Source organism: Amblyraja radiata, chromosome 28, assembly GCF_010909765.2.
Source record: "Amblyraja radiata isolate CabotCenter1 chromosome 28, sAmbRad1.1.pri, whole genome shotgun sequence".
NCBI classification, from domain to species: Eukaryota; Metazoa; Chordata; class Chondrichthyes; order Rajiformes; family Rajidae; genus Amblyraja; species Amblyraja radiata.
Genome location: NC_045983.1, coordinates 1 through 14,737, shown reverse-complemented (window position 1 = coordinate 14,737; position 14,737 = coordinate 1).

Here is a 14,737-nt window from a genome sequence, read left to right as displayed (position 1 = left end):
ATTGTTCTACAATCTCCTAAAGGAAGCCTTTGTTCAAACCCAATGCTTTCACAATTCTAAAGTCAATCATTTTGAGTTGTTACTCATCCAAGTGCTGAATAAACAAAACGCATCTTCGTTCCTTATCAGGCTGGGGAGTTCTTAATTATGTTGCCTGTTCATATTTTAATTCTCATCATACAGTCCTTTGTAAAATGGCCGATCCCAGACACTTTATCGTCTCAAGGCCATACTGCCGGGCAGTAAAATTACGTGCAGCTCAGTTCTCACCAGATGTTCATCATGTGACCATTTTCACAGTGTTTCTTTTTTCTCCTGTTCCCAGAGTTTTGCTCTGTCTGCCTCTAGCTAGTAGCATTCTCCCATAGCCTGTCTGGATTTTGACATCCAGTCCCAGGCTATAGGATGTTTGCAATGGTGGGAGAGTCTAGGAAAGGGGCGGGGAACATTTTCATGTTGGAATGCCGCATTAAGTTAGCTGTAATCTAATAAGGCCCCATCCACGAAACTTCAATTAGATATACTTCAAAATGTACATTATTTTGTTAAAATAGCCCTCATAACTTACTATTGTTTTAATTGTGGCCGTCAGTCGCGGAGGATTATTTCGTTGAATCTTCTTTTACTCTTTAGTATTTTAAATACGTTCATTTTAAGATTAAAATGAAAATAACAAAAGACAAACAAAAATAAAAGGATTTGTTGTACAAAATTTGGATTCATTCAAAAGGCCGCACTTAATGGCCTAGAAGGCCACATGCAGGTTCCCCACCCCTGGTCTAGGATCAGAGTTTCATAGTCTCGGAATTAAAGGGCACTCTTTTAGAAAGAGGAGGTACAAGTGAGGAAGAACTTCTTTAGTCAGATGGTATTTAATCTGTAAAACTGTTGGCCACAGAGGGCTGTGGAGGCCAAGTCAGTGCATATTTTTAAGGCAGAGATAGACAAATTCTTGATTGGAACAGGTATCAATGTCATGGGGAGAAGGCAGGAAAATGGGATTACGAGGCAGAGATCAGCCATGATTGAATGGCAGTGGACCCAATGGGCCGAATGGCCTAATTCTACTCCTATAACTTGTGAACTTTACCTGCATTATATTATAGATACCATTAGTTTAAAATTCATAAATTACATTTACATTAACTGAAAACTTCAGTTTAGAAATTGATATGAATGTTATTCAAATGGATTGATATTAAAACAATTTGTGTATCTATATCACTACCCACCAAGTTCATGATTTTCGATATTCTACTTGTGTTTGCTTTATTCATTTCTTGCTTTGCACTGCGTTTACAAAGACAAAAATATACATATTTTTTAATAATTTTAATATTTTAAATAATCAGTTCCCAGTCAATATTCATGCTGGCAATACCATCACTGATTGTCCATACTTCAGTTCAGCAATTGATACAGCTGTACATCTTGTAAGTTGGTGGTTCTCAAAGGAAAGACACCCAAGAATGCAATTGTCTACCAGTAAACTGCAACAAAGCCTCTCAGCCGGGACATAGAGGTATGCAGGATGAAATCTGCAGGACATGTACTCAGAATGTCACCAGAACCTGCACCTAAGATAGCAATGACAACCTGACGGAAGAAGGAAAAGAGGCCGACCAAAACTCATATGGAGGCGAACATTGCAGAAGGTTTTGGAAGCCCGGGACGTGAACCTATCGAGGGTGGAAGATGGTGCACATGACCAAACAGAATGGCCAAAGCTTGCTGACCAATGAACTCAACAGTGTGGGAGGAACGAAGTCTAAGTCGAAGTCCAGCACCTATGTCAAAAGGTGCAAACTTTCAAATTCTCAAAACACCATGGAGTTATGATTCAAACAGCGTATTCGTAACAACCCGAACTCTGATTAGAACATGAGTCATGTGTTATGGGGATGTGAGGAAAGAGTTAATAGACATGGTTGATTTAGACTAGGGATAGAAAAATATAACTTAGAAAGACATGACTTCAGAATTAAGGGACAGAAGTTTAGGGGTAACATGAGGGGGAACTTCTTTACTCAGAGAGTGGTAGCGGTGTGGAATGAACTTCCAGTGGAAATGGTGGAGGCAGGTTCGTTGGTATTTAAAAGTAAATTGGATAGGCATATGGATGAGAAGGGAATGGAGGGTTATGGTATGAGTGCAGGCAGGTGGGACTAAGGGAAAAAAGATGTTCGGCACGGACTTGTAGGGCCGAGATGGCCTGTTTCTGTGCTGTAATTGTTATATGGTTATATGGTTAAATAAGATGTCAGCAGAAGCCAGACTGCTAGTAGAATAGAGAGTAACGATATAAAGAACAGAGAGAAATTCTAGATAAAAAGTAGCAAATAGAAATACTTCAGCACGAGTTTTAAAGGAAAATAGACCAAAGGCAAGAAGGACACGAGGTCACGCTCAACTACGCATGCTTGATGAGATTACATGAATATTAAATCACGCCTACTATGACAAGATGCCTAATTTAAATGCACATGCGATGCATGATAGAGGAGGCGTCTTTGACGTTCTCGTGGGAATCTGGGCTTTATGTTATGATAGGAAGAAGCTCAATGGGGAGGGATGAGGGTGTGATAATAGTGAAAAGAAATGTATAAAGATAGAAGACATCCCGATCCTCGGTGTGCCTCTAGGGGACATCAGAGGAGAGACACCTATTCTGCAGAATATGAACTTAATAAAAAAACTTATTTGCCTGAATTTGTCTCAAAAGCGTTTGTGATTTTGAATCTCACAACTTTGGTGGCTCGTCCGGGATTTAATCACTCCAGGCCAGCTGACGGGAGTAGACGGACGAAGGGAAGGTGCACCCTGCTGAGTCAGCGGTCTCAAACTCCTTGCTTGCCGTCAGTAGGTTTGAGCGAGTGATGCCCGGACCAAACAGAGACTCGGCAAAGAAGTGAGAGTGATTGGAGATCGCGAAAATCGAGTGATTCTGTGCATATACCCCGGTAAGAAACTTTGACTATTATAGTATTACCTGGGCGATTTGATAAGAGACCGGAGAGGAATTCCGATCGAGAGAATGGGAAATGTAAATGAAAAACCTGAAAGGGAGGGGAAAGGCCGTAAGCCAAATCCCCGCATTCTGCCCAATAGTCCGTTGGGGCGAATGCTGAACCGCTGGGGGGCAGGAAATACCCAGGGGTTGGAGAAGACAACAATGATAAGGTATTGTTATTTTGAATGGCCAAAACACCCGATAAAAGGAGCTTCGGTCTGGTGGCCAGAGGATGGGTCAGATGAGGATTGGGTACAGCAGGCATTGAATGTATATGTGAAAAATAAACCCAATCCAATGATAGAAGAAACCATGTATGCGGTATGGGAAACGGGATGTAATCTGTTGAAATTAAAAGAAGAGGTTGAACAGTCAAATTCCTCTGCACCCTCATGGAATTTACTGGAGAACCTAGCTCCTCCCTATGTACATCAATTACCCGAAGTAGCACTGCCAATTCAACCCCACCCCCACTCATGGCGACGGGAGTGGAAGAGGTGACACCCGGGTCCGTTCTGGTGGTAAAGAGAAAGGTCAGGGTAAAACAAGAATTTAATGATGATGTTACTGACAATGATGACACCGACAGTGACCTACCGGACCCCAGGAGTGAGAAAGAAAAGGGAGTAAAGAGACAGGAGGCGGTCGGGGTAGATGAATTAAATCCCCCGTCACCAGGAGAGGGAGTCAGAAGGTCAGACAGAGTAAAAAGAAGATCGGTAAAAATTAGACCCCTAAGAGAGGTACCCATGGGAGGACCCCAAGGGGGAATGGGGTTTGTTAATGTCCCCTTAACTAGTACTGAAGTGAGGAATTTCAAGAAAGAAATGAAAAGCCTCCTAGGGGATCCTTTAGGTCTGGCAGAGCAGTTAGATCAATTCCTTGGGCAAACACTTATACATGGGAGGAGTTGATGGCCATTATGGGGGATCTCTTCACATCAGAGGAGAGACAATGATTAGGGCAGCAGCAATGAAAAAGTGGGAACAGGAGAACCCTCCAGGGCAGCAGAATGCGGAGGGAGCAGATAAATTCCCAGTACAAGAGCCAGATTGGGACAAGGGAACAGCAGCAGGACGAGGGAATATGAAGGACCTGTGGGATATAATTATAAAAGGGATAAGAGAGGCAGTACCCAAAGGACAGAATTTCGAACGAGCATTTGAGACAGTGTTCCTTCAGAGACTCAGGAAGAACATGCAACAGTATTCCGGAATAGACCCGGACTCAGGGGCAGGACAACAATTGCTTAGGGCCAATTTTGTGACCAAATCCTGGTCTGATGTGAGGAAGAAATTAGAAAAGATGGATGACTGGAATGAGAAACCACTACCTCAGTTGCTTACAGAGGCCCAGAAAGTGTACGTGCGGTGAGATGAGATAAAACAGAAGGGGAAGGCACTGATTATGATGCAGGCTGTAAAGCGAGTGGTAGATGTTAAGGAACAGGTAGGTACAGGATGGAGAGGGAATTACTCCCGAGGTAGAGGTAGAAGAGGATATTGCGGAAGAGAGGGAGAAGGATATGGCAGAAGAGAGGGAGAAGGATACGGCAGGGGTCGGGAAGAGACAAATACGGAACCACATTGGAGGGTGGGACCTATAAGATGTTATTATTGTAACAGAGGACAGATAAAAAGGGAATGCCCTGAGCTTGTAGCGGAGTTCCGCACGTACAGTATGATTAAAAATGAATAGGAGGGTCAGGGGTTTCCGTCCCTGGGGTTAGGGAGCTACAGAAGGGAACCTCTGGTAAATTTAAAGATAGGACCCCAGGGAGAGGATATGGTGTTTATGGTAGATTCAGGAGCGGAGCGATCAAGTGTAATCAAAGTACCCGCAGGTATGGAGGTAGGACAAGGGAGAATAAAAATTACCGGGGTTGGGGGAACTGTGATGGTAGCTCCCGAGATAGGAGGAGTAAATGTAAGGTTTGAACACCGGGAGGCAGTAGAGGACCTGATCTTAGTCCCTCAGGCTGGTGTAAATTTAATGGGCAGGGATTTACAAATAAAATTGGGAATAGGTACAGCAGCGATAGAAGGAAGAATAGTGGTTCAGCTGTATGCTCTAAGAGAGGTGGATGAGCAAAGAATTAATGATCAAGTATGGGCCAAGGAAGGAAACAGAGGAGGTTTTCAAATACCCCCTCTTCAAATAGCATTAAAAGATGGTGCAGACATAGTACGAGTAAGACAGTACCCCATTTCGACCGAGGGACGAAAAGGCTTACAACCAATCTTGAGAATTGGTGTTACTAATCACCGAGACAGCAGTACGAACAAAAGAGAAAGGGTGGACACACGCAAGTCGAGTTAAGGGTCCCGTGGAGGCCCCACCAGACGATATTAGCCCGTGGACTGTGCGCGAAGGAGAGGAACCATTGACTTTAATATTTACCAAGAACCCGCAGGAAAAATGAAGATTTCGTGTTGGTGGGTCGCGTGTTGGGTGGTTACCCAACTTGTAAGTAATGTAACATGCATAAAAATCAAAATACCACAGAATAGAAGGTCCACCACCATCCCATTTGATGTATGTAAAGGAAAATGGTGGCGCGGCTATAGAATGTATGTATGCACCCATCCCTGTAAAGATTGGCACGCGGTGTTTACTTCATCAAAATATGGGTGGCATTGGACCACCGATCAAACTGATAGGTGGAGAGTATATCAAAACCCGAACGAGAAATTGCCGGAACGCGTATATGTGAGCATACAGAGTATCCAAATACAGGAAAGTGGTAGGTATTCAATATGTGCAGATAAAACAGGGAAGGACGCATGTCTGAAGTTTGAGATAGAAGTGAAGCAGGATGGGAAGATGGGAAGATACGAGGATAGGGGAGAGGTGTTCAAGATAGATGACAGTCAGAATAGGGTTCCCGGGGCAACACCAGCACCACCAGTAGTCAGCAATGTCACCAGGGAAAATGAGTCTAAGGATCTGAAGATAATGATAGTAGCAGGAGAAACAGGATTAAGGCAATTGTATGAGAAGGGAATACCAACAGGGGGAAAAGGAGCCAACACCTGGCTTGCCTGGATGATGTACACAGCCAGAAGTATGCAACGAACCAATTGTTACGCCTGCGCCAGAGCTAGGCCTCAGCTGGTCCCAGTACCATTTCCCCTGAATTGGGATAGAACACCTAGGGCTATGACATGTATACTACAGCTATTCACGAATCCCCTCTTACCAAAAAATGCGATATGCCAAAGTTATCATTACCTATTTCCGACCAGCAACAACAATACGAAGGGCCGAAGGGAAGACCCTCGACCTCCTCCATTTACCATTCCTTTTGGGGAGGAGGGGTTTGAGTGCTATACAAAAATAACCCAGAGGGACAGGACATGGGGGAGGTGCTCAACTGCAATCAGACGTATAACATAACGGCTGAGGAACAGGGGCCACTGTTCAATAGCTCCTGGCTGAAAAAGCAGATAGTCAGTAGAGCCGATGTCTGGTGGTGGTGCGGGGAGAATACCCTGTGGCCCCGGTTACCAGGGTCATGGACGGGAATCTGTACCCTCATACAACTGATGATGCCCTTCACCATAGCAGTAGAACATGCTGTAGAACTCGATAAAGGAAGCCGACGACAAAAGAGAAAGGTGACACACACATCTATATCGACACATCTATATATGGGTGCCAAGAGGGGTACCCGATGAATTTAAAGCCAGAAATCATATAGCTGTGGGCTTTGAGTCCATACTCTTCTGGTGGTCCACAATTAATAAAAATGTGGACTGGATCAACTACTTATACTACAATCAACAACGCTTTATAAATTACACTCGAGATGCAGTTGAAGGATTAGCGGAACAACTGACAGCTACCAGCCAAATGGCCTGGCAAAATCGCATGGCCTTGGACATGCTACTGGCTGAGAAGGGAGGGGTGTGTGTAATGTTTGGCGAACAATGTTGCACATTCATCCCCAACAACACTGCTCCGGATGGGTCAGTGTCAAGAGCCCTAGCAGGTCTCACCTCTCTGTCTATCGAATTGGCTGAGAACTCTGGAGTAGACACCTCCTGGACCGGGTTTCTATACTCCTGGTTTGGGAAATGGAAGCACATCTTTACATCTGCCCTAACATCAGTGATAGTCATGGTGGGGTTACTGTGTTTGTTCGGATGTTGTATCATTCCCTGCGTACGGGGATTGGCTCAGCGATTGATAGAAACAGCCCTGACAAAGAACAGCGCTGCTACCATAATGGCCTTCAGAACACAGTATGACCAACGAGAGGATAGGGAGGTGAAGAATCTGCTGCTAGCATTAGAAAAGGAGGATATAGTATAAATCAAGGGTGCGTAGCAAAAAGAAAAGGATGGGTTGTGAGGAAAGAGTTAATAGACATGGTTGATTTAGACTAGGGAGAGAAAAATATAACTTAGAAAGAAATAAGATGTCAGCAGAAGCCAGACGGCTGGTAGAATAGAAAGTAACAATATAAAGAACAGAGAGAAATTCTAGATAAAAAGTAGCAATAGAAATACTTCAGCAGGAGTTTTAAAGGAAAATAAAACAAAGGCAAGAAGGACACGAGGTCACGCTCAACTACGCATGGTTGATCAGATTACATGAATATTAAATCACGCCTACTATGACAAGATGCCTAATTTAAATGTACATGCGATGCATGATAGGGGAGGTGTCTTTGACATTCTCGTGGGAATCTGGGCTTTATGTTATGATTGGAAGAAGCTCAATGGGGAGGGATGAGGGTGTGATAATAGTGAAAAGAAATGTATAAAGATAGAAGACATCCCGATCCTCGGTGTGCCTCTAGGGGACATCAGAGGAGAGGCACCTATTCTGCAGAATATGAACTTAATAAAAACACTTCTTTGCCTGAATTTGTCTCAAAAGCGTTTGTGATTTTGAATCTCACAGGGAGAAGGCAGGAAAATGGGATTAGGAGGCCAAGAGCGGCCATGATTGGACATGAAATCCCCAATATACTGAACCCAAATTCCTATCCTGGAAATTAATTGTCTGTCTGTCTCTCTCTCTCTATCTATCATAAGTGTATTATTGGATTTTCAAAGGCAGGTGTGTTGTACCAAGGCTGACAGATGTTGAAGATAGCAAATGATGAATGGATACACTCAGCACGTCAGTGGAGAGTCCACTGATGCTAAATGATCCACTGTACATTGTGCAGCAATCATCGTTTTGTTTCGATGTTTCTAGCACCTGTTTTTCTTTAACATATCAATTTACTGGCAGAACTCTGTACTAATTATCTAAGTTATAAACAATCACTTCTCAACCATATTTTTCACAAACAGACATTGGAACTCTGTAGTTTAATGCAGCAATCATAGAAATCAATTGCTGTCAAAGTCAAGAACAAAATGTATTAAATTAAATCAGAGCTAGATATGACACTTCTCCTCGCAATCCAATGATCTCTATATCTCTCTCCAGATCTCGCTGTATCTCTATCTGTCTATATCTCTGTCTATATCTCTCTATATCTCTCCAGATCTCGCTGTATCTCTACCTCTGTCTATATCTCTCTCTCTATATCTCACTCTATCTATCTCTCTCTCTCTATCTCTGTGTATCTCTCTATCTCTCTCTATAATCTGTATTTCTCTATCTCTCTCTGTCTATATCTCACCCTCTATCTATATTTTTCCCTATCTCTCTATATATATATCTCTCTCTCTATATCTCACTATCTCTCTCGCTATATCTCTATCTCTCTCTCTCTCTCCCTCAACCTCTCCTGCTGTGGTTACCGTTGGCAACGTCCCATAGTGATGTCATAGTTGCACTCGGCAGCTTGTGATTGGTGGATCGTGAGTGGCGTTATGACACCATCACTGAAGTTCCCGGAAAAAGTCTCTCTCTGAAGCCGTTTTCTCTTTAACTCTCACTATCTCTCTCACTCTCTCTCTTTCTCTCTCCCTCTCTCTCTCCCTCTATCTCTGTCTCTCTCCCTCTCTCTATCTCTCTTTCTCTATCTCTCTCTCTCTCTCTCTCTGTCTCTCTCTCTCCCTTTCTCTCTCTCTATCTCTCTCCCTCTCTATCTCTCTCTCTCTTTTAGCAAGGTGAAAAGTAAAAGTGGCAGGCAGACAAATCCAGGGCAAAATCAAAAGGGGCCACTTTTCAACATAATAGTATAAGGGGTAAGAGCGTTATAAAAACAAGCCTGAAGGCTTTGTGTCTCAATGCAAGGAGCATTCGTAATAAGGTGGATGAGTTGAATGTGCAGATAGCTATTAATGATTATGATATAGTTGGGATCACGGATACATGGCTCCAGGGTGACCATGGCTGGGAGGTGAACATCCAGGGATATTAAATATTCCGGAGTGTGAGATTCAAATTCACAAATGCTCAGAGACAAAGTCAGAGAAACAAGTTTATTTTATTTATTACATTTCTGCGCAGAAAAGGGTGCCCCTCTGTCGCCCTCTAGAGACACAACGAAGATGGAGATGCTTTCTATCTTTATACATTTTAATTTCACTATTATCACACCCTCATCCCTCCCCATTGAGTTTCTTCCATTCATAACATAAAGCCCAGATTCCCACGAGAACGTCAAAGACACCTCCCCTGACGTCAAGGTTACCTCCTATTACATGCATCGCATGTGCATTTAAATTAAGCATCTTGTCATAGTAGGCGTGAGTACATATTCATATAATCTCATTGGGCCTGTGCAGATCTGTTTGATCTTTTGTACTTCTCAACTTTGTTCTATTTTCTCTTAAAACTCATACTGAAGTATTTCTATTGCTACTTTTTATCTAGAATTTCTCTCTGTTCTTTATATCGTTACTTTCTATTCAACTAGCAGTCTGGCTTCTGCTGACACCTTATTTCTTTCAAAATTATATTTCAGAATTCTAATATAAATCAACCATCTCTATTAACCCTTTTCTCACAGGAGGGATAGACAGAAAGGAAAAGGAGGTGGGGTAGCGTTGCTGGTTAGAGAGGAGATTAACGCAATAGAAAAGAAGGACATTAGCTTGGAGGATGTGGAATCGGTATGGGTAGAGCTGCGAAACACTAAGGGGCAGAAAACGTTAGTGGGAGTTGTGTACAGGCCACCTAACAGTAGTAGTGGAGTTGGAGATGGCATCAAACAGGAAATTAGAAATGCGTGCAACAAAGGTAAAACTGTTATATTGGGTGATAAATCCCCAGGGCCAGATAGGCTGCATCCCAGAGTGCTTAAGGGAGCAGCCCCAGATATAGTGGATACATTAGTGATAATTTTTCAAAACTCTTTATATTCTGGAGTAGTTCCTGAGGATTGGAGGGTAGCTAATGTAACCCCACTTTTTAAAAAGGGAGGGAGAGAGAACACGGGGAATTACAGACCAGTTAATCTAACATCGGTAGTGGGGGAAATGTTAGAGTCAGTTATTAACGATGGAATAGCAGCACATTTGGAAAGTGGTGAAATCATTGGACCAAGTCAGCATGGATTTATGAAAGGTAAATCATGTCTGACAAATCTTATAGAATTTTTTGAGGATGGAGTGGATAAGGGAGAACCAGTGGATGTGTTATATCTGGACTTTCAGAAGGCTTTCGTCAAGGACCCACATAAGAGATTAGTATGCAAACTTAAAGCACAGGGTATGATGTATTGATGTGGATAGAGAACTCGCTGGTAGACTGGAAGCAAAGAGTGGGAGTAAACGGGTCTTTTTCAGAATGGTAGGCAATGTCTAGTGGGGTACCGCAAGGCTCGGTGCTGGGACCCCAGCTATTTACAATATATATTAATGATTTGGACGAGGGAATTGAATGCAAAATCTCCAAGATGACACGAAGCTGGGGGGCAGTGTTAGCTGTGAGGAGGATGCAAGGATGCTGCAAGGTGACTTGGATAGGTTGGGTGAGTGAGCAAATTAGATTAGATTAGATTCGTTTATTGTCATTCAGACCTTTCGGTCTGAACGAAATTTAGTTTCCCTGCAGTCATACATATAATTTTAAAAATCACAAAAACACACAATCAACACAAATTTAACATCCACCACAGTGAGTTCACCAAACACCTCCTCACTGTGATGGAAGGCAAAATCTTAAAGTCTCTGTCTCCTCCCTCTTTGTTCGAGGCGCCGAGGCGATCCAGGCTCCAGATGTTGTGACCCCACCGGGTGATGGTAAATCCCGCGGCTCAACCGTGCTCCGCGAACGGGCCGGTTCAAACCGGGTCGCTGCCGCCGCCACAGCACCGAGACCGAGTCGGGACTCCGCTGCTGCTGCTGCCGCTGCCACGGTTCCGGGGCCGAGTCGGGTCTCCGTTGCCGCTGTCGCTGCTGCCGCCGCCACAGCGCCGGGGCCGAGTCGGGTCTCCGCTGCCGCTGCGACAGCGCCGAGGCCGTGTCAGGTCTCCGCTGCTGCAGTTCCGGGGCCAAGTCGGGTCTCCGCTGCTGCAGCTCCAGGGCCGAGTCGGGTCTCCGCTGCTGCAGCTCCGGGGCCGAGTCGGGTCTCCGCTGCTGCTGCTACAGGACCGGGGCCGAGTCGGGTCTCCGCTGCCGCTGCTACATCACCGAGGCCGAGTCGGGTCTCCGCTGCTGCAGCCCCGGGGCCGAGTCGGCTCTCCGCTGCCGCTGCTACAGCACCGGGGCCGAGTCGGGTCTCCGCTGCTGCAGCTCCGGGGCCGAGTCGGGTCTCCGCTGCCGCTGTTACAGCTCCGGGGCCGAGTCGGGTCTCCGCTGCTGCAGCTCCGGGGCCGAGTCGGGTCTCCGCTGCCGCTGTTACAGCACCGGGGCCGAGTCGGGTCTCCGCTGCCGCTGCTACAGCTCCGGGGCCAGGTCGGGTCTCCGCTGCCGATGCTACAGCTCCGGGGCCGAGTCAGGCCTCCGCTGCCGCTGCTACAGCGCCGGGGCCGAGTCGGGTCACCGCTGCCGCCGCCACACTCCGAGGCCGCCAGCTCCGCCATTAGGCCTCGGAGCAGACGGAGACGAGGAATACGACAGAAATAAAGTCGCATCCCCCGAAGGAAGAGACCAAAACATGTTTCTCCCACCCCACCCACCCACATGCACAACTTAATATAACAAAATTGACTAAAACATGACAAAGGAACAAAAAGAAAGGAAAAAAACAGACGGTCTGCAGGTGGGCCGCAGCTGTTAAGCCAGCGCCACCATCTTGGAACTGCAGTATATGCATTGGAAATGCATGGCAGATGCAGTATAATGTGGATAAATGTGAGGTTGTCCACTTTGGTGGCAAGAACAGGAAAGTAGACTATTATCTGAATGGTGGCCGATTAGGAAAAGAGGGGATGCAACGAGACCTGGGTGTCATGGTACACCAGTCATTGAAAGTAGGCATGCAGGTGCAGCAGGCAGTGAAGAAAGCAAATGGTATGTTAGCATTCATAGCAAAAGGATTTGAGTATAGGAGCAGGGAGATTCTACTGCAGTTGTACAGGGCCTTGGTGAGACCACACCTGGAGTATTGCGTACAGTTTTGGTCTCCTAATCTGAGGAAAGACATTCTTGCCATAGAGGGAGTACAGAGAAAGTTCACCAGACTGATTCCTGTCAGGACTTGGCAGGACTTTCATATGAAGAAAGACTTGATAGACTCGGCTTGTACTTGCTAGAATTTAGAAGATTGAGGGGGGGATCTGACAGAAACTTACAAAATTCTTGAGGCGTTGGACAGGCTAGATGCAGGAAGATTGTTCCCGATGTTGGGGAAGTCCAGAACAAGGGGTCACAGTTTAAGGATAAGGGGGAAGTCTTTTAGGACCGAGATGAGAAAAACATTTTTCACACAGAGTGGTGAATCTCTGGGATTCACTGCCACAAAAGGTAGTTGAGGCCACAGTTCATTGGCAATATTTAAGAGGGAGTTAGATGTGGCCCTTGTGGCTAAAGGGATCAGGGGGTATGGAGGGAAGGCGGGTACAGGATACTGAGTTGGATGACCAACTCCTGCACCTATTGTCTGTGTTTTTATGGATGTGCCCTGACCAAAGATGGCCGCCTACCCGATCTCACCTCCCATTGACTTCAATGTGCCCTGCCCAAAGATGGCCGCCACCTGGAGAGGAGAGGGAAAAGAGATAGAGAAGGAGAGAGAGAGAAGGGAAGGAGAAGAGGAAGCCAGAGAAGAGAGAGAGAAAGAGAAAGAAAGATGGAGCGAGACAGAGAAAAAAATGAAGGCTGCCAGTAGCTAAGATGGCCGTCCAGGGCTTCACTCCCATTGAGTTCAATGGAAGACTGCCAGTAGCTAAGATGGCCACCTGGGGCTTCACTCACAATGGACTGCAATGGCATGAAAATTGGTTGGCAGACAGGAAACAAAGAGTAGGGATTAACGGGTCCCTTTCAGAATGGCAGGCAGTGACTAGTGGGGCACCGCAAGGCTCGGTGCTGGGACCACAGCTGTTTACAATATACATCAATGATTTGGATGAAGGGATGCAAAGTAACATTAGCAAATTTGCAGATGACACAAAGCTGGATGGCAGTGTGAACTGTGAGGAGGATGCTATGAGAATGCAGGGTTACTTGGACAGGTTGGGGGAGTAGGCAGATGCATGGCAGATGAAGTTTAATGTGAATATATGTGAGGTTATCCACTTTGGTGGCAAAAACAGGAAGGCCAATTACTATCTAAATGGGGAAAGGGGAAGTTGGGGAAAGGGGAAGTACAGTGGGATCTGGGGATCCTTGTTCATCAGTCGATGAAAGTAAGCATGCAGGTACAGCAGGCAGTGAAGAAAGGGAATGGCATGTTGGCCTTTATAACAAGAGTAGTCGAGTATAGGAGCAAAGAGGTCTTTCTGCAGTTGTACAGAGCCCTCGTGAGACCACACCTGGAGTATTGCGTGCAGTTTTGGCCTGTAGTCCTTCATAACAAGAGTAGTCGAATATAGGAGCAAAGAGGTCCTTCTGCAGTTGTACAGGGCCCTAGTGAGACCACACCTGGAGTATTGTGTGCAGTTTTGGTCCTATAATTTGAGGAAGGACATTCTTGCTATTGAGGGAGTGCAGCGTAGGTTTACAAGGTTAATTCCCGGGATGGCGGGACTGACATATGCTGAGAGAATGGAGCAGCTGGGCTTGTACACTCTGTAGTTTAGAAGGATGAGAGGGCATCTCATTGAAACATACAAGATTGTTAAGGGTTTGGACACACTAGAGGCAGGAAGCATGTTCCCGATGTTGGGATAGTCCAGTACCAGATGCTTGTTTTGGGGCCTAGTTCACTTTTCTCTTCAACATATAAAAGGCTTGTTCCATTGGGGTCAGATCGAGTGAAACAGCTCAGATGTTAAATGCAACAAATGCATCGCGTTGGAATAACGTTGCACACTCCTGCAATGTCAAATGCGTTGCATTAAAGTGATATTGCAACCCCCCGGGATGTGAAATGCATTAAATTAATTGCAATAATCTTGCAAAACCCCTCAGCTGTGAAATGCAACGGTGACGTCATAGAGGGGACAGCGGGGGCGGGACATCCGGCCCTCTGACTGATCGGACGTCCCCATTGGCGGAGAGAGACGTCGCTCAACCGGGCGGTGGGGCGGGACTTGCAGATGGCCGGAAGCGGTGGGTGATTGGATGAGAGGGGGACGTCAATCAGAGGGACAGAGAAGGAACCCGCCCCCTTGTCTCTCTCTGGTCCGCGTTGCAGACAGGAGTGAGAGAGAGGGAGGAGAGAGAGAGAGAGAGAGAGAGAGAGAGAGAGATGGAGGAGTGTGGGCTGGGG